This window comes from Mugil cephalus, chromosome 10 (assembly GCF_022458985.1).
Source record: "Mugil cephalus isolate CIBA_MC_2020 chromosome 10, CIBA_Mcephalus_1.1, whole genome shotgun sequence".
Taxonomy (NCBI): Eukaryota; Metazoa; Chordata; class Actinopteri; order Mugiliformes; family Mugilidae; genus Mugil; species Mugil cephalus.
This window is the reverse complement of record NC_061779.1, coordinates 23,095,358-23,122,511: the sequence shown is the minus strand read 5'-3', so window position 1 is coordinate 23,122,511 and position 27,154 is coordinate 23,095,358. Positions and strand designations below refer to the sequence as shown.

The 27,154-nt window shown below is 41.6% G+C and overlaps 1 protein-coding gene across 3 annotated transcripts in view; it reads left to right on the top strand.

Moving 5' to 3' along the window:
- The window catches only part of LOC125014350 (alpha-1,3-mannosyl-glycoprotein 4-beta-N-acetylglucosaminyltransferase C-like), a 48,612-nt gene that overhangs the window by 766 nt on the left and 20,692 nt on the right, over positions 1-27,154 (top strand). Inside the window, exons 1-2 of one of the 3 annotated variants that reach the window (XM_047595336.1) lie at positions 10,265-10,641; positions 13,698-13,827. The exons of 1 other annotated variant lie outside the window; for it this stretch is intronic. The gene's annotated coding sequence lies outside the window, so the exon portion shown is untranslated. Of the gene's footprint in view, positions 1-10,264; positions 10,642-13,697; positions 13,828-27,154 lie in introns of those variants that run through there. One more of the 3 variants, XM_047595337.1, reaches the window with a different exon arrangement.

Below are 27,154 nucleotides of genomic sequence, written 5' to 3'. Positions count from 1 at the left end.
TTTACAGGAAGTTCTTCTGCAAAAAGATCAGATAATACGCTGATGAGCCACAGCATGTCTGACCCACTGAGGCACAGACAAGGACCTTAGGGGAATGTCTACGTGCATATTTCATGCCAGAGATTTTTGCAATGGATGCTTTTCAAGCTGGAATCTGGGGAATGTGGTGTTCTGGAGAAAAACCTTGGTTACATGTTCCCCGGGCTGTTCCTGAGCACGTTTTGTTCACACATTGCACATTGTTTGTGTGTTTCTGTTGCCATTGGGGCTCTGAAGCAGTGTTTAGCTGGGTGGTATGTTGTCAAACTGAAATTCAATAGTCAGAGCCAGCAGAACATTGTGTTGTCACCTCTCCTGTCAGTGGTTTTAATGTTGCAGCTGATGAGTGGAGATTTGAGAATGGGGAAAAAAAAAACATAAAAGATGTGTGAAATGATCTGACTCATGGTCTACTGAAACACCGCGATCCCTCGTGGGATCCCACAGTGAATTTCATTTCACAAGTAATGAAAAGTGAATTCCTTAGTGAACAAAGTCAAGATTTTCAGAAATTCTGGAATAATTCATGCATATTTGGGTGAATATTTCTCTTCTGCTTCCTCATCAGGGTAGTCTTCCTGCAATCTCTTGGGTTTACGCTGTGATTCCCTGGGGGTCCTTATTATTGATTCCTCTTTAAAAGAACTGTGGCGACTGCACGCACCCAGTCTAGTAATTTCATCTCATATACGTAAACACCACGACATTACAGAGACAGGCAAATCTGTTCTTTTTCCTCCTCATTTGGTTGAGAAACGACAAAGCTGTTCATCACAGCGCAGTCAGTCTTATATATAGATAATGTGGTTAAACTGTGATTTAACTGTGTGTGAATGCCGCCTGTCAGACTAAACTACAGGTACACGTGTGTTGTGCTTCTTATGCCTGGATTCATTTTAGATCAGATTAGAGTCTTTATTGTTATTGCACGGTAACATATAACAATATACATTGCACAACGAAATTTAGGTACAGCTCTCCCGTCAGTGCAAAAGATAAATATTCAATAAATAACTAAACTACTCTCTACTGCATCGTCATCTTAATAAACATATGCATGATATTAACAGTACATTAAACTTCTACATAGTGTAACAGTCCCATAGACAGAACAGTGGGTCATTAACAACATAATTCGTGTGAGTTTAATTTGTGAATATACAGCATCTTCTTTGTGAGGACAGCAGACTGACGGGGAGATGACGTTTCTGCAGATTTGTCCAGATTCTTCAAAACAAGTTGGGCGTTCTTTTTCACCGACTTCCCCCTATGTTTCGGGCTTACCTGCCTTTACTGTGCCTCACATGCTGCAGTGACTCTAGTTCAATTTAAAATTTAATCCAACAATTTGTCTGTATTGCACCACTAGTCAAGGGTTTGGGCTGTCAGTGCAGCCTGCCGCTGACACTGGAAAGAAGACTAATGTGGTGAGGTTGCCAGAATTTAAAATGACATTTTAGATGACACAGCACCTATTGGATCCAAAAAGTTACATTTCCCATCCATCCATCCATCCATCCATCCATCCATCCATCCATCCATCCATCCATCCATCCATCCAAGGCCTCACAGTTCCTCTGCAGACATCCAGGATCTTTCATTTCACCTGTCTGCAGGGCACCTGAACTGTGTCCACTGTCGGCGCTATGGTGGGGCTTTAAAGGGCCATGTCACCCCTAGTGGTCATGGAGGCTTGGTCAATGCTCATCAGTCACTGAGAGTAAACTTGTTGCATTTGAACCTGCTTTCTAAACATAACGTTCAGGTGTAACAGCGGTGTGAAGAGTGGCAACGTCCGTGACATGTCTCCTAAACAGTGCTGTCCCTCAACTTTACCCCACCCCTTTCCGCCTTTTATAATTATATTTGTGTGTGTGACTGCGTAAACTGTGCATACCTAGCCTTGTAAGTCACACAACATGGAAAAATTAACAACAACAAAAAAAAAAAATTGCTAATAATAATAAATAATAAAGAAAAATGTGTTTCGTTTTGCGTTAAAATATTTTACTGCCCCCGACTGTGTCGTCCACTTCACCTCCATGACACCATGCTTACTTCTGTGCTAGACGTTTTGATTGGAGCTCTTTAACACGAGACAGTGGTGCTCATCATCTTCCTTTCTGCAGCAGCTATTTGCAGCTCACTCAAACTCCCCCTGAACGCCGTAATCCATCACGGTAAACACAGAGCGGGTGTTTTTTGGTTGGACGTTTCATCGTTTTTCACTGAATATTTTCATAATCAGCGCTGCATCGCGTCAATCGCCTGTCGCGCAAGGAAAGGGATGCTGGGAAACCATGTCTCTGAAACATGTCAACTTAATTACTCAGTTGTCACAATTTATTTACTTTCTTTAGGCTGTTTTTGTTCGCTGGAACAGATACAGTGATGAAGAATGAACAGAAATGTAATAACACAGAAAAGACTGTGAACTGGTTTGAAGGAAGAGCAAACCAGTCAATTGCTGAAACCAATGTGTTTTAACTGACTGACCGTACCCCAGCTGTTGGTTGCAGACGTCATCCAGACAGATCGGGGCTGCAGCTTCGTCTGAATTCTAATTCTGCGCCAAAAAATCAAACCAGTCAGCCCAACGCTATAGCAATAAATAATCGAGACAGATGAATCATTATGGCAAAGGGAATCAATTCCAATTCAAAGTTTCTGACAAGCTAATGGATGGGGCCCAGGTTCAGCTGTGGTGGTGATGTAGAACTCTGCTGGTCGCCGATGATGAGGGGGCAAAAAAAAACTCTAACTGCTGCTATGATTGTCCGCGCTCCCACAGTGTTTGGAAATCTCATGATGTATGGAGGTGGTAAGGGAAGGTATTGACTTTTATACCTTGGACAATCATTGCTCTCATTGCTTACCCCAAGGTTCAGTATTAATCATTCATTGCATCAGGTTTTAGAATTAAAGCTATTTTCAGTGGCGGTAGAAGTACTCAGTTTATCTATTATTATTTGACCAACACAAATTTTACTTTAAGGCCAGAATCCAGCTATGGTGTCTTTGCCTTTGCAAAGCGTTGCCAAATAACCTTTTTTTATTTTTTATTTTGGTGGAACATTTTTGCAGTTTAGAGAGCGAACTCCGTTGGTTATTTTACAAAAATGGAAACACCTCAAAACAGTAAAAGACCTACAGTGTGACTATGAGATATGACCTTTACCGAGATATAATTGGCTGCATGGAATTGAAGACTTCTTGTTATTTTAGCTGCAGAGTAGCTCAGTGGACTCATCAAGACCGCAGACAGTTTTCTGCCAATATTTGACTCTTGCAGAGATGTTTTAAAGAAAAGCACACATGAAGTCAGTGTCACTGATGCATGATGCTGCAACTTAACTCTGAATGTCAGGAAATGGAACATGCAAGAATGTGTCTATTTGACACCAGACGTTGGAAACTATATATATATATATATATATATATATGTGTATGTATGTATGTATGTGTATATGTGTATGTATGTATGTATGTGTATGTATGTATGTATATGTATGTATGTAAATATATATATATATATATATATATATATATATGTATGTATGTATGTATGTATATATATATATGTATGTATGTATGTATGTATATATATATATGTATGTATGTATGTAAATATAGGGCTGCCAACGCTTTGTTGAAACCTGACATTTTCATTGTGCAGGTTGTTCTCTCAGAGGATGCGGATTTTTCCTATACAAAGGAGATTTGTATGCTACTAGACTAATATACTAAGACTAACTCATATTCAGTCTGACAATTTGGTAATTTATTCTCCACCTACTGACAATGCCACTGTCAATATAATATCAAGTGTCTTTTTATATTTTGTAATAAAACTTGTTTTTAAATCAGCCGAGAAGGAGAGAGTAGAAAATATGTATTCGGTGGAACACTAATTTATGTAGCATTTATGTTCATCTGTATCACTAGCTGGTTTACATGGGGCAATATATTCCGATTACAATCGGATTAGAAGGCCAGACCGAATAAAAATACTCCATTTACTGTAAACACCTCGATCGGAAGAAACAGGGTCAAACCAGGGTTTCCCAAACCTATCAAAAGTCTTGTCAGTGGTGAATCGGAATAAGTTCTGTTATGTCTGCGCATGCTCTGTCTTCATGTAAATGCACAGTGACATTTCCTCAATTGTTCTTCAGCAGGGGCCTGATTTTAATAACTAAACTAGACATTATCTCACGCTTAGACGGCATAAAACAAATATAAAAATTAAACAGTTTAAAAAGATCCAGCTTCATTGAAGCCGGGATAGACTGAAGTATGGAACAAATCCAGAACCACTGGAAAACCTTGAAGACTGGCTGCTATAGACACAATAGCAAAAGTGGATATGACCCCACAGACTTTCTGCAATAGCAACTGCTGCTGATCAGTCACATAATTTCATCGATCTGCACATGTCACACATCTGTAAAACGGCCGTTCCGATTCAAAGTAGTGGTTCACGTGTACATCAGATCGGAACAGATCACCTCACATGTAAACATCTGACCTGAAACCTTCAAATGGAATGACTTCAGTCGCAATGAGAAAAAGTCTCCATGTAAACCTGGCTATTGACTCCACCTCAACCAACACCTCAACCCTTCCTGACATCAGATAGTTGTTGGGAATTAAAACAAATCTAGATTACACACATCTATTTCTATAAAATGTAGTTGTTAAACATTTAAATTCTGACGTGAATTAGTCTGAAGTAAACATCCTGACTGAATGCACTTAGCTAGTCTTCAGCAAGTTTGAAACAAAGAAAATAGGTTTAAACACTCAAAACATGAAACAGACTCAAACATTAGATTATAGACTGTTACGTGTGTGTTTGTATCTGCGGCTCATTCTAGCCGCGAGGCTTGCCATGCTCCGAGTTGTGATGGTTCTAACTTTGTTTGGCAGCTAAATATGATAAGATCTTCTTTCTAATGCGTCCCAGATGGAGGAAATAGTCATTTGCGTCCGTTATTGGGAAGACAAGATGAGGCCGTGTCAAACTGCTTGAGAAAATCCGATCTCCTTCTCTCTCCTCCTGTTTCCATTTGAGTGAAGTGTCATCTGTCGACTTTGAAAGGCTCTCGGAGCAACTTGAACTTTTAAAACTGTTAATTAAGACTTGTTCTGACACATTCAGAGCTGATTTCTCTAGCAGGAAATCCATATTCATATCTCAGAGAGAAGGTCATGAGGCATAACACCAAGAGACCGGTCACCCGTGGATGCCTTTGAGCTGGACTTTGCATCGCCTCATCAATTTTTAATTGATTTATTCATCTATTCATGAATTAGCTTAGCTTAGCTTGTCTCCAGAGCACACATGAACATCTAAAGTACACACCGGGTCCCTGAAGTATAATTGTACTCCCTTGTTAAATCAATAGTCAGCTGACTGTCACTCATCATCCTGCCGCTAATGGTTCCAGGTTGTTTGCTGATCACAGGAGCTGACCAGGAACTTTTTGCTGCAGTGAAGTTGGTCCCTAGAGGAGATAGTTGAAATGAGAATCACCAGCTAAGCTCCCATGACAAAATACAGTAAATAATGACTTTAATCAGACGTGTGGAGAATGTTGAGGCATCGATGTGTCTTCTGGGCACCGAAGTTCAATTTCGGTTTGAGTGGACTGAGCATTGACAGTAGCTTTAGGATCTTGATGTAATCACCAATTTATCTCTCACCACAACTTACAAAAGTTCTTAGTGCTGAGCTTCAGCAGAGCAAACGTTTACTGCTGAAATTGGCCTTGAAGTGTGCAATTGTTGCAATGCCAAATTAAGGCTCGTGTGTGAAGAGATCAAATGAGAAAAATTGGTTCCTTTGGAATGATTTAATCCCACTTAAAAAAAAAAAAACGCAAAAGCCCAAGTGAACGTCACCTTGTCGTGGTATTCGCAATGTCACAATGTAAATAAAAATTTTCAGAAAGGGCTTAGTTCACCAGTTGGAATGTGTGTGTGGATGTTTTCAGAAATGGTGGAGGCTGATGTTATGTTAATATATTGAAATTTAGTCATTTAGAGTTTTTAGTTATTTTATAACATGCCTACTGTCTCATGTTTTCACTTTGCCCTTCCCCTTTCCTACATTAACCGTTTGTTAGCTTGATGAACTGTTGGGTTCTAGGTCCTCATGGTTGCCTAGCAGTAGTATTTTCACGACTTGCCACTAATGTAACTACATGACCGGGGAGCATTTTGTGTGAGCGGTTTTTCTTGTTGTGACGACAAGATTATGAATTCCAGTTTAAGGTAGCTGAAGACGAAGAGTATACAGCCATGATCATGGCAAGGGTGAGGCTGTACGCTGACCAGCCACAACATTAAAACCAATGACACCATTGACCATCTTGTGACAATCCAGTCTTCTGCAGGGAAACTTCTGGACCTGGCATTCATGTGGATGTTACTTAGACATGTACCACCCACCTAGATCAGACCAGACAGCCACAGCAATGACACTCCTTGATGGCAGCAGCCATCCCCAGCAGGAATAAAGGTCTGTTCCAATCCATCCACTAGCTGTCAAAATATTTCACAAGAAAAGTGAATCCTTCAGTGCCTCAACTGGAACACCCCATGGATATCTCTACAATAAATGTTGAAGTATTTTAGTGTGAATGAAAGCTGTCGACCAATCACCAGTGCCGCTAATGTGGTCAAATAATTTAATATGAGAAATGACCCTGATTTTCTTTTCTTTTTTAAATGCAGATTCAGATCCTTGAAAAATAATAACTGTTCTGTGTTATTGTCTCTGGAGAGGTCACAGTTACAAACCGCTACATTTCAAAGGCCCATAAAAGCGATTGTGCACATTTTGTCCATTAACTACAAATGGTTTTCCTGCCACACCTTTGTTCACTGATTTTCATTACATCCAGGCAGACACAGGCTTCAGCTCATTTCACCACAGCATGAAATCAACTAGCGGTGACCTAAATGTGCTTTAGATGGATTAAACGTCCCAGTGCACATTTCATCCTCTGTATTTTTTTTCTGCGTGGTAGCTGTGAACATCCTTCAGATCCTTCCCGTTGCCACGTTCGGGAGGCCACTGACATCTGAGATTTGTGCTCTCCACAACGTCCATGTTTTATTATGCCTGGGTTTGATTTGAAACCGCCGCCAACAACTGCAATTTACTGCTTCAGCGAATGGCAGATGGCAGCGCGTCTTTCAGTGCATCACTAAGGCCACTTTTCAAGTTGCTTCAAGCTTGTAACAAGAAAATGAAGTGATTCAGAGAACAGTTTTATCAGCCGCAAACAAGTGGATGCCTAGAAGATTGAAAATAAAATATAACGCTTGTTTAAATGTACATATATTATGTGCTAAGCAGCTGCTCCAATAAAAAAGAAGTGTGTGTTTATTACAGGTGCGCGTTAAAGCAATGTGTTTTGTTTTGTTTGACTCTGTACGCCAGGTCCATGAAAATCTGCAGGTTAAACCAGTGCAGTGCAGTGCATGCATCCCAGAATACTGGTGGAAATCTGCTTCTGTGTCTCCACACAGGAAAATGTGTCCACCTTATTAGTCATTTCTCAATGCCAATAAACAGACTCCGAGTCCTGTAAATCCCCAAAAATAAAAGCGAATACAAGGATCCGAGTAAGACGACTCCCGCTCACGACCGGCACTCCACCTCCCAGTAAGAGCGGGACAGATGTTCCAGCACTCCTCTTTAATTTTCTCTTCATATCAAAGCCGCTGCTCTCGACTCTGATGCTTCCAGGAGTGTTGTACCAGCAGCAGGGACTTTGTGTTGGTGTGTGGTGTTACACGGTGTGATCTGAATGATTTAGGACACTTACATTTTAAAACAGCTGCAGCACATTTTCTGATACCCAAACACGACAACACGGGGAGCACTTCACGCCTACAGCGGGAGCACGTCTCTGATGCTGCCATTAATGTGTTTTTCATGCCGAATTAGGACAAATATCACACGAGGACATGGCGGCAGGGAGAATATATGGAATCTACATTTTAAGGGGCTTGGAGGCTAATTATAATTGCAAATTGGCAACTTGACTCCTGGCACTCTTTCGGCTCAGATCTTGTTTTTAACTGATCATTAAAGACGACATCCACTAAGATTTCACAACCCTCAGACTCTCACTGATGACTGCATGTATATTTTATAACTGCGCCGTATACAGTAAAATGCAATTTCACATCCTCATCCTTAACTTCTCCGTTCGAGCCCCTGAAAATAGGGCACGCCACATGCAAATTCTTGTACTTTCTAAACCGTTCCCCCAGTTTGTATGCGGAAAGTCTGTACTGTACTTGTCAAAAGGCAAATAAAATATACAGAACTATCTGTATATATCTGACAGAAATTGGAGAGGAAGAAGGGATATCACATGGCTTTACAGGTTTATTAATTTGTGTTTTTGGGGCCTTCGTGTTTGAGGTAGTTTGATCCGTCTGATCAGATCTCCTGAAGGAAGGTCAAGTTACAAAGCATCTGATATTCACTCTCCATTAAAATCCGTTTAAAGGTTAACTCCTCATCCCTGTCCTTGCTGCTAAGTCCAGTGCTTGAAATGATCTGGCTGGTGCATCGTATAGTCAAAAACGTCTGAATGGCTGTAACTAATGGCAACACTTAGAGGCTGTTTAAAAAGCCGGCCTTTGCAGGCAGTGGGGACGATAATAATGATAAAGTTCACAGTGCTTAGTAGACACAAGAAGTGTCAGAAGTAATCGTGTGAAGAGCAAAAAAAAAAAAAAAAAAAGACAAAGAAGTTCACGCCCTGTCGCCCTTTTCATCTCTGCGCACTCGATCAGTCACTTCACGAATGAGGGAACGTGAATATCAGAAACACTCGGGCTCCGTCTGACCATCCATCCACAGGAAGCACCAGGCCCCGTCCAAAACCTGGCATTAAAACACTTTTAATGTGAATTTGCGGCAGTTGGTTTGCATTAGGAGCGGTGCCTTCATATCCAGATATCTGTTTACACAGATTACATTAGCAGTGACTTGGTACAGCTTTTCTGGCAGCGTCTCCACAGACAAATATGTAAATAATGCAATGCTTTCATCAGTGTGCCATTGTGATAGCTCATTCGATGCAGATATTTCATTCATTCGTTATCTGGTAAATGGATTTGTGTTTATGTGGTGCTTTCTGTTCCCACTTGTCCCTCACATTTTAGTTCATGGGCCAGATACAGCCCAGCCTGATCTGTAGTGGGCCGAACCACTAGCATGATGGGATAATAGCCTGTAAATAACGCCAACTCCAGATTCTCCCTTTTGTTTTAGTGCAAAAAAAATGTCTTTTGTGTTACTTCCTCCACTCTTATCAATACAGTGCAACGCTTTTAGTGGACAAATTAGGAACAGGTGCCAGGTTTATTGAAACATCGTAGTTAATGTCTTCTATGTCATTTTCGCACTTTTGCAAATTCATCCCGCGGGCCAGCCTGGACCGTTAGCGGGGGCGGCCGTCGATCATTGCTGCCATTGGCCCAGAGGTTGGGTTCCCCATGGACAGACCATCAGCCCATCGCAGGACTAACACAGGAGAACAAACAACCATTCACACCTATATGGCAAATTTCGAATGAACAGTAACTGAGTGTTTTGGACCGTGGCAGAGAATGACGGAACGCGTATCCTCTCTACAAAGAAAAGGCTCATCGAGGTTGAACCCGGCATCTTTTTGACCGTGAGACGACGGCGCTAGCACGAATTCAGCTGCATCTAATGTTTATAAAGCATTTTTCTAATCTGGCTCCTCCGTGAGCAGAATGCCATCATTTGTCTGTTGTCTACTCTTGACACCACTGTGGTTATTGTTCTGGTAGGAAACACAAATTCTGTTAAGGTTGCGGGACCTTGACGGTCACGGTTAAAGTAACAATTTGGGAGCAGTCATTTCATGGTTTGATGAATTCTGACTCAAATTAGATGCAACTAGTCTCCTGATATCACAGCGCCTCCTGCTTTGTTTTGGTTTCGGTGTGAACTGAGACCTTGGTGTTGTCTGCGCGCACACAATGTTGTATTTTTAAATGTGGCTGTTCCAAACGTGCTAGGAGTTGTGATAGTATGGGTGAGATGCATTGCCTCTTTAAGGCAGACAATCCAAATAGTGAAAGAGAGAGAGAGAGAAAGAGAGAAAGAGGGAGATGGTGTGTGTGGGGGAGAGAGAGATTGAGAGAGAAGTGCGAGCCAATAAGAGGAGGTGGGTGCAGACACACTCTGTTTGTGACACCTTGTATTGGAGAGTGAGGGGGTGGCAGAGTTGGAGAGAGAGAAAGAGAGAGGGAGGGGGGGGTACCACTGGATGGGTAGATAAAGAGAGTGAGAGAAAGAGAGAGAGAGAGAGAGAGGGGGAGAGATCAAAGCAGAGGAAGAGACAGAGGAGGAGAACGGAGGATGGGAGATAGCAGCACTGCAGCGAGAGCCAGCTCTCTGCCTTTGCAGCGTGTGTTTACTCCACTTTCCCTGAGAGCCGGTTATCTTCCCTCTGCGTGAGTCATGGAAGTGATTTGCTGTAGGTGAGTGGAGCGGCAGCAGGAAGACGCTCTTCTGCCGGTGTGCGTCTCCACCGTGGGCAGGTAAGACCGCTCCGCGTCCCCCCGGACGTAAATTCCACAGTTCTTTTGTCTGCTTGTTCTTCTCCGTCTCCCCCGAGGAGGCGCAGACAACTTCTGCAGACTTTTGGGTCTTGTTCAGATCAGGTCGCCCTCTTCCGCTCACCCCGCCACCCCCCACTTCACCTCCATCTCCTTCTCTCCGGGTCGAGGAGTAGCGTGTGCTCACGCAGGCTGTGCTGTAGGACTTAAGTGTGAATGTTGTTCCTCTCTGACAGTCGGAGCAGCGTTTAGCGCCTGTGTATTGACGGGAGGGCTCAGTGGGGCTGAGGGCTGGAAGAGGATGAGAGGGAGATGAGTCAAATCTCAGCTTGCGGGGCCTGGAGGGTAACAGCATCAGCCACAACGATGTCGATCTGCACCGGAGCAGAGGAAGGAAGAGGATAATCCTGCACAAACACGCCTTGGCTGCTTGTCAGATTTTACACTTTTGTTCTGTTTTTTTTCGGTTTTGTAACACAGATGGGGATGAAACGCTCCCAGATTCTATGTGTGTGTGTGTGAGAGTGAGAGAGGGGAAAAGCGCACAGTTTCAAGAGCTGTATCCCCCGCCCTGAACACCACGAGGTGTGCAGTCCGCGGTGTCTGGGATGTGCGGGAAGCGGGCGATCAGAGATTTGTGGCTCAGCCCTCCTGAGTGACAGCTGAGCTCTATCACAGGTTTCATCATGACTCAAGCTGGTAAACTGCAGCTCAGACTGTGACACAAATCCCCGTCCCCTCGGCAATGAGGGAATAACCTGCCTTCATCTCACGCCTGGATTAGAGTGATTTACTGTTGCTCCCCTTCCAGCCAGGATGTGTTTGCGTGGGGTTTGACCTATAATGGCAACTAATGGCATCATATGTTACTTCCAAGAGGACACTGTCATCCGGGACGCCGTTGCCTGCCACATCCAGTTGTAATATGGCAGTTCTTATTAATGCTAGCTCTCCTCATGACCCCCATCAAAACTACCACTGGCTGAGGTGCCGGACAAGAATTAATGGACCCCTTAAAATTAGAAATTACATTTATTGCAGACTGGATTTACCGTCAGCCAGGACTTCCATCACTCTCCCTCTGTAAAGGACAACTCCAGAGGATATTTTTATCTTTGCCGGCTGGCCCGCAAAGTAGTCCTCAACACAGGCCGTGATTGAATGCACAAAATATGAGGGTCATCACCCTCGCATCGATCGCCGAGCTCTTTCTGCACATCCTTGTTGTCTCGCAGCTTAAACAAATCCTTTTTCATTGATTTGTCTCCTTCTCGTTACCTGCGCACCCTCCGCTGTGACTGCTGCAGACTGAATAAAGGAAATGGCTTTTGCCCGGACTGACCTCATTTGTTTGCGTTGCAGAAAAAGGAAAGGCTGCCGTGATTTAGGTTCAGCGGTGAGATTGTTGCTGTGGGTGATGCACTACGAAGAGCAAACGAAACGAAAGAGTCGCGGAGAAGCAGGAGTAACTCGGTGTCATTGTGTTAGCGACATTGCCATCGAGCGAACGCGAAATTGAAGAAGAAAGAGAGTTTATGAAGTGCACAGTGTCCGTTTCCGACAGCAAAACGGCTTCGGATTGTGCAGCCGTTGGCTTAATAGTTCAGTTTTAGTTTACAATAACTTATTTTCTGGGATTGTCTGCACATAATGGAAATAGTGTGTGTCTGTACCTGAATAAATGCTGCAGTAGTTTCTGTAGCGGGTCATAGACTCAGTCACCTTTGTTTAACCTCGTTTAAAGTCTTTGATATTGCAGTGACTCAGCAACCTCAGTGGGTGGGAAGTGGCTTGACTGTTTCCACTTTGACCACATTCAGAATAATTTTATACATTTATATAATTTAATATAAGGACGGCACTGTAATCGTACCTCACAGTGCTGCCGTGGCCATGGTCAGTGCGGAAGCTGAACGATTTTTGTAACCAAACAGCTTTCATTCATTCATTTTCTGTGCCCACCATCGCAGGGTGTGAACCGACTGATATGTGAAGAACTGCTTAAAAAGATCTCTGAAAAATGCTGCCGCACACTGGAACAATAGAGTGTTTTTTTTTTTTTTTTTGGTATTTTTCTGGCCTTGAGCGGCTTGTCCCCTTTTTTTCAGCTTTCCCTTCAATAAAATAAAGTGTGAAAAACATGGAAGGTGGGTGGACTGCCTACTTTTAAGCAAGCAGGCGAAGTCTACGCGGCCATCTGCTCGCACCAGAATCTTCTTTTAATCAAGGCTGCAGCCTCGCAAGAACCAGACTCTGCCTCTCTCTCACTCCTGCAATTTAGCATCTTGTGTTAGGCAGGAACAGAACACACAGCATAACATGGTAGTCGCATCAAATCCAAGTTGAAATCCAAGCGTGGCTTTGGCGCCGTAAACAGATGCTGCGTTTGACAAATTAGAGAGTTGCCGATTGGCGCTTTCTGAGCGGCTCCTCCTTTTATTCTTAGAGTTTCTCTAACATTTATTAATAGCTGACATACATGTTTAAGCAGAATGTGGAAAAAAATTACTTTACTTTTCTGCGTGCATGCTTTTGCACGCCCTAACAGACACTTCTTCAAAGTGCCTTCAAAATGACCCCTTATTAACAGCAATTCTGCTGCAACACACCAGCTCAAATCTAAATTGACAGTTTGAATTGCTCACGTCGTCACAATGTGTGCAGAGACAGTGTGACTAGAGTGGTCTAGTCCTAAAAAGGCTAAAACGGCCAGTGTGTAACGTTGTCACACAGTATTCACTTGCAGCGATGCTAGCATGCTCTTCACCATCGCGCTTGAGTGCAGACGTATAATTGGGCGTGTTTTATATGATAGAACGCAGCTAAATGTGGAATTAACGAGACAACCCGCGTCTTGGAAAGGGGACTCTCTGTTTGCGAAAGTCTGATGCTTAACTCTGACGGAACACGCAGTCCTCCGTCTCTTAATGGACAGACAGTTCATTAGAGGATGTGTGGGTGAAAACGCATTACGGTCTTTTAAAATTATAAAACAAAATGTGTCACCGTTTCTTCTTTTCCTTTCTCCTTCCTTGCAGGCTGCGCGTTTGTGTTTATTTATTTATTTATTTATTTGTGGGATCGAGGATCCATGCCAGCCCAGACAACAAGCAGAGGAAGCCTTCCCACAAACAACGCGCCGTGCAGCACGACCACACCAGCACGCAGGTGAGGCTTCCGTGTGGTCTGTGATTAAATTTCTCTAAGAGTTCAGCACGCGGAGCATTTTTTGTCTCACGGGGGGCTCAGATTAGATGTAATGGCACATTCCAGTTGTCGCCACAGATCTTACTCTGGTCACCGGAAACAAGAGTTGCTCAGCTCAGCGGTCTGTGTCATCATTTCATCCGAATGTGACAGTTCACAGCTTTAATCGTATGCGAAGTCTGGAAGGAACACTGTTGAAATGTTGTATTGTGCAGCAGAAAATACAGCGAAGGAGGACCTTTCCTGTTATTTCCACTTTAGCACCTAGATATTTAGTGTTAAATCGCGCTATTTTTGAAGAACACGTTTTTTTTTTTCTCTAAATGACAGCGAAGTTTCCCGTGGTTTTGATACCACTGTTCATCTGCATTAAAGATTCATCTGAACACCCGCTGCTGGCTCAGGACAGCGTGCCTTCATCTCCCAAACTGTGTTTTTCTGGATATGTAAGCTTCTTTTTTTTTGAACAAAAGGGAGATATTCTGACTTGTTTGAACGCTGTTGGTACTGAGAGGGTGAATTTGGTTGGTGCAGATGAGTTTGAATGTGTAGAGAGAGCAGCAGCGGTGTTGGCAGGTATGTGCCGTGTTTGATCCTCAATCCCTTGCTCCTGGCTTTAAACATTAAACTCCCCTTAAAGAAAGGAGGCCTAAAACTAATAATTATGCAGTCATGTTGAGGACAGAAATGTTATTGTCTTTCCTGCTGAGAGCTAGATGAGGAGATTGCTACCACAGTAATGTCTATACAGTAAATTAAAAGCATCAACCAGCAGCTGGGTTAACTAAGTCAAACATAAAGACCTGAAACAGCAGGAAACAGCTGGCCCTGCTCTCTTAAAGCTCACCGACACCTCTATATCTTATTTAAATGTTGCTGGACATCATCACTGGCAAATTGATTTGGCCTTTAGCCTCTTTTAGTGATTTCATGTAAAGACATGGTGGTCTTTCAAGGTTGAGAGAAGGTGCGATGCTGTAGAGAATGCGGGGCTCAGTTGTTTAAATGACAAAACACAACCAGCACCTGTATTACACTGTGGTCCAGGGATTTGTTGCTGATGCACAAACTGATCCGACATAGCCTGGGAGGCAGAACAACTCCCCCTCACACAACTTTCCTCACATATTTTTTAGCTCTGTTGATATCTGGTTATGCTCCGGAAAAAAAGGTCTGCACGGCCAAGCAAATCGTTTTGGGCCGGCTTTATACGGCGACTACATGAGAATAAAAGCTGTCAACGTTGATTATCTTTTTTTTTTTTTTTTGCAACAAAACGACTGTTTGATTGTAGGATTGTCAAATCACATGCAGAGGTTTTTTTTTTTTCCCCATGGCGTCTTAACCCGACTGGCCACACCAGGCTAGATCAGACTAAAGCAGGCGTTACATTTATTTTTGATGCCTTACAGTGCTGAGAACATTGAGCCGCGTACGTCTTCATTTGCTAGGCTGTCGGATTAGATGAAATACACAATGCCAAACAACGACAGCTGAATTTTACCCCTCCGTTTCCCCCTGCTGAAATGTTGTTCCGCGATTAAAGCGGTGACATTTCTTCGTGTTTGTTTTTCCATATTGATAATTAAGTCTCCCTTTCAATCTCCTCCCAGCTGATGCGTTGAGACATGTGGTTGTTGTTGGGCGCTGTTCCTGATGAAGATCACAGTAATAAGCACTCTGATCCTCTCAGGAAATAACAGCTGCCTCTCATTCCTTTTTTTTTTTTTTTTTTCTGGTGGAGAAACCTCATCACTGGCCACGTCTCTCTGTTCATTATGCAGCCACATATGCAGAGATCCGCTCCAAAATGATACGGATGCAAAATGAGACGACTATGCTCCCATGCATGAGGTAGTCAAGGATGAAAAAACACACAAAGAAAGAGCAACTTTCCGTTTTTATTCTGTTATTCTCTTGCACTCTAGTGAAAACTTCATCCGCAAGCCTCTGTTAAACATGGTGCAAATTAGTGAAGCATAAAGCGGTAATTATTCCTCTGCTCAAGGTACTCTTGAACTGAAAACCGTTAACTCTTGGTTTGCTCTTGGTATTCTTTCTTTTTCTTTATAACGAGACAGTGTATTTATGAGCTGTTTTTCAAGACTTATTCCTGTGAGTCAGTGGGCCTGGGACTGAGCGCGGTGAAAAGGTCAGAGGAGTCAGAAACGCACTGAAAGGTGAACTAATGCTAGGAGGGATAAGGTCAGGTCTAACCATGACTGTTTTCTAAATGGGCTCATTTGAGAAGGACAGTTTCACTGTTGCATCCAACTCTTCTCCACCTCTGGAATTTTAAGTGGCTATTTTTATTTTTTTCATCAATTTGGTTAAGATGGGATAAAAATGCACCTGTTAATCAATATAATTGCTTTGCCTCCTGCGTAGGATTGTTCATTTCAAGTTGTTGGATGAGACTGGATATGCAAATATATTCGAGAGACTATAAATGAAGAGCTATTGTATGGTTGCATCTACGTCTACTAAAAGCACGGCTTTGTTTAGAAAGCTGTCATTTCCATCTCTGGTCAGAGTCTAAGAGAACTGTTTTTTGTGCAGGATGAGGGTCAGCTAAAAGCAATATGCGTGTTATCTCTGTCAGATGAGCTCTTTTGGTTTAATTTCACTTGTGTTTCAAAGGCGTTTGATATGCCTCTTTCTAACTTTTGACAACTTAGTAGAGGAAGGCCTACAGCAGTCCCACAAGGCTTAATTACCCCTCAGACTGGTTTCAACCTGGTAAGAGGGGGAGGTCAGCCAGGATGAGAACAGGAACTGAAGAGGGTAGGAATGTAGATTAATGCAGATTGTCTGATATTACCTGGCCCCTGATCAAAAGACTGTGTTGGCAGGCGGAGCACATAATCCTTTAGATTTCTTTCAACTGTGCCAAAAACCTCTGGTGCTGTGTATCTCAGTGGGCAGAGCAAGATGCTACTGACCAGCCCCTCATGCAGCTGTAAACATACATCTGAGGGGATGAACCATGGTAAAGATTTCATCTAAGTGTGCAGGTCAGGGTGCCACAAAAAAGGGGGAGAATAGTAAGCAGCGTTACATTGTTTCATTTTTTTTGAATGAATGAGTCATTTATTATTATTATTTCAATAATAAACGAATGATTCTTATATTTTGTTCCCTTTTACTGGTGCTATTTGTGGATGTTTCCTGGAGTTCACGGCGACCGGCATTCTGGACCAATTTTCCTTCATCATCGTCTTTTTCTCCTCTCGACTATATCTCGAGAGGCTGTAATAAGCCTGCTCAGAGTTCTCAGAAATGCTATAGGGTTGTTGCTCAAAGACATTTTGACTTTTCTCAAAGGAAAAGACAAAAGCAGTGTTTTAAAGGGAGAAGGGCATAAATGAACGACAGAAAATGCAGTCGTATTTTTGTGTGCTGTTTTAATGAAAGTGGCAGAATCACAATACCTGTGTTGTTGTTTCTGTTGTTTTAATTCCTGGTTTGTTGCTCAGGTCAAACATCACATGGTAAATTTTGTAGCACCAATTCTGATCTGGTCTGTGTTTGTTTATCTCAGTAGTTCGTCTGCGAAGGTTCTCAGTCATAATCCAAAAGGCTTTGAATAAAGGCAACTGGGCTTTCTTGAAATTTCTTGAAGATGTTTTGCCACTCATCCAAGTAGCTTCTTCAGTTCTCAGAGACTAGTGGGAAGTTGAGGTTTAAATAGGAAAACTCTGTGGGTACAACCATCACAAATTTGCTTGACCAGAAACTGGTGCCACTAATTTCCATACTCAGCCATTATGGAAGTTAGTGCCTTTATTCAACACCTTTTGAATCTCAACAGTTCAGTTCAATGGTTTTGACAAATAACTTTCTGTTTTATCTTAGTGTCACTAGAAATTATTAATAAAACAAACACAGCAGCTCTGAAGGTGTTTGAAACTGGTGCACGTGCAGAGAGGATCTCACACATAACCGCCATAGTGTCTCTCTCTCCGATTTTATTTAGAAAACACGTTAAAAAAAGTGTTTAAGTGAGGCTCTACAATCAGAATGGAGGCAATCATAAGCCCTATAAAACCCACAATAAATCCTGTTCTCACGAGTATGAGGCCCATTCTGCAATCAGACGTGTATTTTTGTCAGTTCAGGCAAATTATACTTGCTGTCAGCTACAGAATAGACTGTTGATGCCACAGGTGTAGCCTAGAATAATACAATCAATAGTTCCTCATTGAGAGTGCTCAAACCCAACTTTTAAGGGTGGAACATATAGTGTACTATTTTCTTTCAGCATTCCTGTAAAACATTTCTTTTTCTTGTAGAAGGAGAAACGGCTTGAAAAGCAATAAATTGATCCTTTACCAGAGCTGCCATTTTAACCTAACACACAGAAAACACAGCTACGCATCTTTGACTTGATCCCAAAAAGAAATCTGCTTATGATCATACACAGAGAGTTGATATCAGATGTGAGAAGAGGTGAGACTATTGTCAGTGTCTAGTGATTTAAAAATCTGTTTTAAACTTGGTCGGAAATAGAAATTATGACAAAGTCAGATGGGGCAAGTGGACGAATACAATCCCAATTTTTCATCCATCTAAAAATGAGGTCAGACCCACAATGAAACTAGATGGCAGCAATGTGGGAGCTGGACACAATGAACCGATTTGCTGGTTGATTCATACTACAGCAGGCTAATGAACAGAAGCACCTCAAAGCTTTAAAGAACTAATGGAAGACCAAAGAAGACCAAGGAATGCTGACTTTCATCCACAGTAACCTCACCTTGACACCTTTGAGGAGTTATGGAGCAGTTGTAACCTGAGAAAGCAAAACATTCCTGACACATGAAAAGCCTTTTGAAACTCTGTCATCTTGTACTGGGATGACAACGTAGAACAGACGTGTGGAGTCCATTCAGCTTGGAGGGATGCTGTCCAACAAGTATTGCTCTTTACACCACTCTTAATGTATATTTATAGGATATTATCAGTTCAAAATTAAATCTTCTGTATTGAATTGTTAACAAAGTGTTAACTATAAATGTGTATCACTATCGAAGCTCACTGTACATGGGTGCACATTTAGTGTTACAAAATATCCTCGTTATTCACATGTAAATATGCAGATGAATTTTTATGTCTAATCAACACACAGCTATCATGCAAAAAGTTCGACTTCTACACACAAGATGTCAAAGAGGCTTTAGGTTCCAACCCTTTGGACCGGCTACCAAACTAGTGATAGCGTCTCGTTTGCCTCCAACTTGGATTTTATGTGACCTCAGAGTAACTTTCCTCTTTCAGAAGAAAAAAAACTGGAAACACTGGCACTCTGAGGATATATCACTCTGTAAGAAAAACTCAAACTTATCCAAGAGAAATATCACTGACCAAAGCAAATTTTAGAGCGGAGAGGGACTCTAAATGTTTTGCTCTCAGGCACGGTACATACTGTAGATCGTTACCGGGCTTCTGGCACTTACATAAATTCTACAGACTGCTCCAAAAAGACTTGACTGTCAAGGGATTACTGTATGTCATGAAAATGCAGTGCTTAGACAAGTGCATCTGCAGTGTATTTAATATCTCAGCTGTCAGAAAAAGGATTTAAGAAATTTCACTGTTTTCGGAAAAGAACTTTGACTAAATTATTTATCAGTCAAATTGTACCAACATAAATATATATTTTAATGAATGATAAGCAGTAATAATACTTATAATTTACTTATAATGAGCAATTATTCAGCCACTTAACAGTTCAGTAATCACGGGTGTGTCTCGAATCTGGAGCCAGAAGGACAATCAGATGGAGGCTTATCAATCTTCCATTTATATCGTCAGTCTGGTGAACTGTGAAGAGCATACAAGTCAAATTCCCAACACATGCTCTGTGTCGCGCTTATGGCGGGGACTCAGATCAGGGATTATTTCACTAATTAGCAGGGATATGCTCTTCTTTGACAAAAACTGAAACCCGTCAGTGACTGGATCAGATAAGCGTTTGACATTCAGAGCTTGCTTTACCCCCCTGATTTTACAAATCCCACAGAGGATTTCATCACAGACACTTGCCTGCCTGCTACTGAGCTCTCAAATTCAATTTTTTTCCTCTTTATTAGTGCTCTGCCGTAGCATTAGTGTAACTGTGATTGAACTAACCCTCCATTTTTCCATTTGAGTTAGTTGGCGTTAGATGGTTCAGATGGAGCTTGTGAGTTTGTGGTTATAACCTGGGGAGTCATGTACACAAAATATGAATTGCCATTCAGTGGTAACGTCAGCAGTAAGTCATGAGAACACTGCTGCCAGGCAGCTGTTGGTGTCTTGAAGCCATGAGGCTAACAGTTAAGCAGGCCAACGTATGGGTTAAGTAGTGTAAGAATGGAACAACTCTGCTCTGCAGATATGTACAGGCTGTATAAAAACAGGCTGGAACTCAGCACCATCAGGAGCATTTAATAGTACTCCACAGCGTGTTGTATGATGGGATAGTGTAGCTGTGTTAAAAGAAGAAGTGCTATTTCTTTGAAGTCTAAAGGCCTTTAGAGTGCGGCACTGTAATTGCCAAGCTAAATGCTAACTAGCTAGTCTGCCTGGTTGGAGCATAGTTCCTAATTAAAAGTTATTCAAGAAGGAAAGATAAGTTTGACATAATTTAAGATTGGTCACTAATGGGTCCCGAGGTGCTCCAGTGAAATAGCATACTGCATTTTGTCTTCAACAGTTTGGGTTCATGGGTCAAATTTGAATCAATTTGAATGCATTGAATCCACACCAATTTTCGAAATGGGTATGAACACGTCTTTGAGCAAATAAATCAATGTGACTTTCTCATCCATCAGTTATGCTCTGGGGTGTTGTGGGTGGCCGGAGTTTATCTGAGCTGTCATAGACTGAGACAGGGTACACACAAGACATTTTGAGAGTCTAACACAGAGTTAACACAAAAGCCCCAATCACACCTTATGTTAACCTCCATCCTGGTCAAGTGGCCACCTTGAAGTACAGATCTGATCTGATCTGATCTCAGACCACATTTGGAGGTGGGCTGGGTCACATTTTATTGTTGTCCTTTGGTATTGTGAACACACATTGAGTCCTGGGTCTTATTAATGACCAACCACTCAGCGGGGTTTGAGTTAAGTAATGTATTTTCTCAATAATCTTGATTTTCCTTTATCAGTGGGGATATATGCATGTGTAGATGCATTCTAACGGAAGGTGCCCAGGATGGATGTCACTGCAAGTTATGAATGAGGTCAAAGAGAGAAGCTGCCTTTCACACTCACATTGACACCTATGACCAAGTTAGAATCACCATCAAATTTGCGTGTTTTCGGAATATTATTTCTTGCAATAGTCACCTCTTTAGCAGTTGATTAAATAATGTGGCACCAGGTCTTATATACACAATTACTTATTCGTAGAAGATTCGTAGACATTTGGAGTGGTCACAAAAGAAGAAGCACAAACTTAAAGAGTAAAATTGATAATTGCTGATTGCTATTGAACACCCACTGCTTCGGGGTGCTTGCACACCGTCACAACTTATGAATAGAACAAGTTATTTTTTCAAGACTTTATACAACCTAAATGAGCACAATAATATGTTGCTCCACAATTCACACGAAGATAAGATTGTTTCTCCCATATTATAATTTCCAGACAGACTTGTTTATCATCTCAATCATCTCCCTGCTCCTCCACAAAAGAATGTTGTTGCTGTCTGTGTCCTTTCTGAATACGTTCACGTAAGTACTGGAACTCTCAGGAAATAGCAGCTGCTTTCTTTCCTCCTGACACCCAGTATGTACAGTGTACAAAGGAACACATCCTGACTTTTTTTATTCTATTATTCTCTCATCCTTGACGTCTGTGAGAGATTCCTTAAGCATAATCAATTTTAAAGAACAGACACATCAACCAATTGTAGAAAATTAACACAACAGCTCATCCTCTTTGAAACATAAGTTGTATAGGTAGGGATTTTCTATTGTCTTGTCGGCACATTTCATCAAAATCAACAATGAAATCCAACAAGTATTGTTGGTGTCCACTGCCTGCGACGGCTCCTAGAGACATAAATTAGAAACACTCATTGATCGCACATCTCTATGAGCAATAAACACAATCTTTTTTTCTTGGATTACGAAGTATAAATCATTGGTAAATAATAAATTCAACACTATGATTTACTCTGTAATGTATTTTCAGTGAATGTCATAATTTAGATTAAACAAATACTTAATGTTTTAGGGAGCTTTGTCCTCGAGTTACAACAATAAACACTCATCTTATTCCATTGGTAAACAGAACAGTACCTCGCAGTAACCAATGTTTTGTTTACACGTGAATCCACCTTGATCTCCTCCCCATCTATTAGTGGTCATCATTCCTGGCGACGATGCTTCACATCCAACCGTCTTCCTTCTTTGATTCTATATAGTTTTAGCTCCAGGAATTTTTGCTGTGTTGTAGAGTCTTATGCCTCGGCTCCAGTTATGTCACGACCCTGAAAGCCGACTCCCAAAACAGGGCCAATGACCACAGGTGTGTATTTATATGGGAATGGACCCTCGCATTGCTATTGTTTGTCTAACCTAGCAACAAGAACATAGGCAGTCGAGAGCTCTCTGGTTGGTGGCCAACAGACCAGTCAGAAGCCAAACAAAGAGTCAATTCCAGTCTCAATAATCATGTTTCATGCAAAGGAAGATTCAACGAAAAAGTGACGACTCTAATTCACTCTTTACGCTTAACCTGTCTAATGAACAAATGAACCATTTTTTATTAATGTCTTTTATTAATTCCATTTGACTTGACTTGACTAGGTTAACTGCTGCAGCACAGCTTCATTCACGTTTGGCTTCACAGACAGCAGTGTTTAGCACCAAAGACATTATAGTTAAAGAAAGCTTTTGAAGGACTGAGTGTTCACATTGCAGTTTCAAACAGATGTAGACAATTTCAGTCTCAATGTGACTACAAATACAGTTTTATGATTTTTTTTTTAATTTAGACAAAGCTATGAGACGAAACTGTGCTCCAATGTAGTGATGGGATTCCTGACAGCAGTGCACATAAAGTGGTTTAAAGAAGCCACAAAAACTACCTCAACAATAAGGGAAAACATAAAAGCAGACAGTGTGGTTTCAAATGAACATGCTGTGTTACAGCAGCAAATGTTTTCCCTCTGACGGCTTTAGCTGGGGTGACATAATGTAAAGAAGATTATGTTTAAAGTGACGGGAGCTGTAGCTTTGGTAATTGTTCAAAGATTATTGCATGTAAAATGATCCATAATTTGACTTGCTGGAATGTTTAAATGTCCCAGTAGGCAGCTCCTCAAGTCTTAATGAGCTGAGCCCGTTTCCCTGAAGGGTGGTGGGTTTGCCAGGCATCACTTTTTGAAGGACCCAGTTTCACAGTTTCCTAACGGAACTTTGTGACGGCGGCAACATGAAACAAAAAGCCATTTTCAAGCAAATGCATATAACAAGGCATAACAAAAAAAGAACAAAACATTGATGTGCCCACTTGAAACTGCCGTTGACTAAGCTAGGTATCTGGTTTCCTCTTGTTGGTTTCTAGATGGTAGGTGGTTAAGTTGCTGGTTGGTTTTCAGTTGCAGTGTGCTTCTAAAAGTGTTTGCACTGTGATTTTGGCACAAGTTATTGTAACATCTTATCCTGCGTAATAATGAATGTCCGCGTCTTAATATTTAAGGACCTGTACAAGATATACAAAATAAATCAGAAATATTATGTAATAAACAGCAAACAAAGAACACTTGTTACTGAGATTACTATCACTGATGCTTTATAGCAACTGATTTTTATTCAACAGAATATCAGTCAGCATGTACAAAGGATGTAACCTGACTGAATGCAGCAGCTCATCAGAATGAAAACACTTCCAGTAATGGAAACTAATTTAAAATGATTGAAATGGGCATTTTTTCTGTCAATATGCTCTAAATAAACGCAAAAACAAGCTTACAGATTTATTTTGCAAATGTATTTGAGATGGAAATTGAAGTCTCTTATTTAATACACTAACAAGGCATAATATGTTACTTAGACACGTACCACCCACCTAGACCAGACCAGACACCTCCACCCCATAACAATGACACTCCTTGATGGCGGCAGTCTTTCCCGAACATGATGCAGCCTTTGGGAACTATTCAAAAAACAAGAACAGCACAAACTGATCTGTATCTGATGATCTGGGATAATCCACAGAGGCCCCTCCCCTCAACCCATAGGAACCAAAGGTCCCCACTAACAACATCCTGTTACCAGACACCAGAGGACACCCTCAGAAGGTCCATGTCCATTCTCTGATGAGTCACACCTGTTTTAGAGGCACAAGGGAGACCTACACAATATTAGGAAGGTGATCATAATGTTTTGCCTGATGTTATGTATTCAGATCCTTAATTCAGTGCTTTGTAGCCCCTTTAGCATTCACTACATCATGTAGTCTTCTTGGATAGATTTCTGCAGGCTTTGTAGGTCTGGATTCTTTGTGGCTGATCCTCTCAGGTTCCATTTGATGGTATAGGGAAACATCTGTGATCTTCTTCAGGTCTCTCCACGGCTGCTCTGAGGGGCTTAATCCAGGGCTCGGCTGGACCACTTAAGGACAGTCAGAGGCTTGTCTTGGTCTAGGGTCTGAATGCATTCTGACTACATATTGCTGCATTATTAATAAGCAATGTTTCTGCAGAGTAGGACGAATGACAGATGATGGAAATATTGTATTTATGTTTGTTTCATATATTCATTTGAGGAATAGTACTCAGCAATGGCTAATATGTTCCATACAGGTTAGCAGTATGTCATCAACACACCACCCTTTTCCCCTTGGCTAATTATAAAAATATATATTACATTTACTAAAATGAAAGCCTGCCAGGGATACTTTTGAGAGTTTTATGGGTTTGCTTTTTGTAAATGTGCTGTTATTGGAGCTGCTCTCCCCTGAGTTTCTCGGTGCAGTGTACAGCAAGGTTTATTACAGCAGGTGTGCTGAGAGATGAGAGAAATGGTATCACAGTGGATGAGACAGCCTGCCACACCATAAGAAAGATGTCAGCCCTAATCCCACAACGGAAGTGAAAACCAGCTTTTGCAAAACAACATACATACACATTATGATCTCAGTCAGAAGTATGATTTGATTTAACCTTCTACACGCACGCCAAGGTCCAGTAAATAAGATGACCGCTGGAAAAGAGGGATAAGGGAGGTGTATTGACTTCAGGAATAGAATTAGAATTGATCTAGTGAGCAGAAGGAAGATGCTTTACACTTCCTGTGGTGGTGTTGGTAGTTGAAGCAAACCTTTGGCAGTGTCAGCTTGTCATTATTCTCCCAGGCAGGCATGCAAACCTCTGACTGGAAATGAGAGTGGCTTCAGATGGCTTTAAACTCTTAATTGATGAAGCTGAGGTCGGTGTGAAGGTCCGTCTCTGTCACATTCTCTCCTCATCAAAACAGCTCCTCGGTGAAGGGAAACGGCACAGGAGCTGCTGCTGCTTCTTTCAGCTAACAGAGAAATTCAAAAGGAAGAATCTTTTCTTCCAGCACATCGATATCGCCGCTTTAGAGATAAACTATTAGACTCAGCGCTGTCCCCGGCTAATCCTCCTGAGAACACAAAAACAAAATCCCACCCCAAAGAAATGCCTGTTTAATGTAGATGAATCTGTAGGAACAACAGGGCTTACAGCCGCTAAGTATTAACTGACTAACTCTGTAATGGCTCACTAACTCCTTATCTTATCAATTAATTGCTGGTATTTTACATTGTCCTGGACTTCATTTTCTAAAGGGGCTTAGAGAATGTAGAGGTGATGGATATTAGCACCGTCTGGTGTGGACTGTCAGCTTCTCTTTGAAAAGAGGAAACAATAGCAGTTCTTTATTTGATCCCCTGATTTATTTAGCTATTTTCTTTTTTTCCTCTGGGTTTAAGTTGTTAATGTTTTCTCCAGTCCAATTTGATCGAATGCAGTTTAATCCAGTCTAATTCAATCCATTCCACTTCAATTCCATCTAATCTAAATCATTTCTGCCCTTTTCAATTCCGGCAGTTTCTATCCAGACAGATTAAGTCTTTGTGTGTGTCACATGTGGCATGATATCTGGATGAATGTGTGCATCGGAGCTACTAAAATTAAACCTACTGCACAGACTTAAATTCACAAAGTTCAAGTTTTTAATGGGATATTCCATACATTAAAGCTCCCATTTAACGTGGACGGTCAGTGTTCTTTTTAATTACAAAGCTCATTTAAAACAACATAAGTCGACCAAGGTGTTTTACAAACAGAGATATAAAAGCATACAAAATAAACCCAAAGGCAGCCTGAAGACAAGGACAAGGTAGAAATAAAAAATATTAAATTAACACACAATAATATAATGATTAAAATGAAATAAAAACACCGCTCTCACACTGAATTTAACATCAAAGAATACAAATGATTTTTCAAATAGGTGTTGTCTAGGCTGCGCAGAGGCAAATTGTTCCAAAAGCACCATCTCTCATGCATTTCAACCTTGTTCTAGGGAGAACCAGAAGCAAGTGGTGAGCAGACCTGAGCAACCTTAAAGGAGCATGTGGTTTTGGAGTTCAAAGAGAGAGGCCCAGACAAATCAAAGCTCCTAACCTCAACAAGTCTGCACAGTGACACACTCGAGGATGGAGGCGCTGCCAGTCTGAGTAACAGTGAGGCGGTACGGGACTGTAGCATTAGTCATCTAATGACAATTATTTACATCAAACTTTGATATTAGAGAAAAACACGAGTGTGGGTTGTACACTAGATGACGGGAAGCGGCGCTGAAACGGGACGCTTTCCAAGAGCAAGTCAGCCTCGCACTTGTCTGATTGATGAGCATTCTGGGAAACATCATTCTGAACTCCCAGTGATCTCTAGAGGATTTATTAGCATCCTATTATGCTCATCTTATCGTAGCAGCTTCACTTGTACACTCTTGGCAGGCAGCTGAGTGATGATGGTTTGCTGTTGCTCTGCACGCCCAGGATACATTCTCACCCTGGGCTCGGTTCCAAATTACTGCTCCTATCTGATTTTTTTGGATCAGTGTTCCCGTCTCTGCTTGAATGTAATAAATATCTGATACCACTGTGAGTTGACAGCAGTGTCAGGAAGTATGCTGCCAAATTCACACCCAAGTTAGTGATAACCAAAATTATGACCACATGTCAAGTGGAAGACGGATGGAGAGCACAGTGAAACGAGCACAAACTCTGAAAAACAGGCCGCACGTTGTGAACAAAT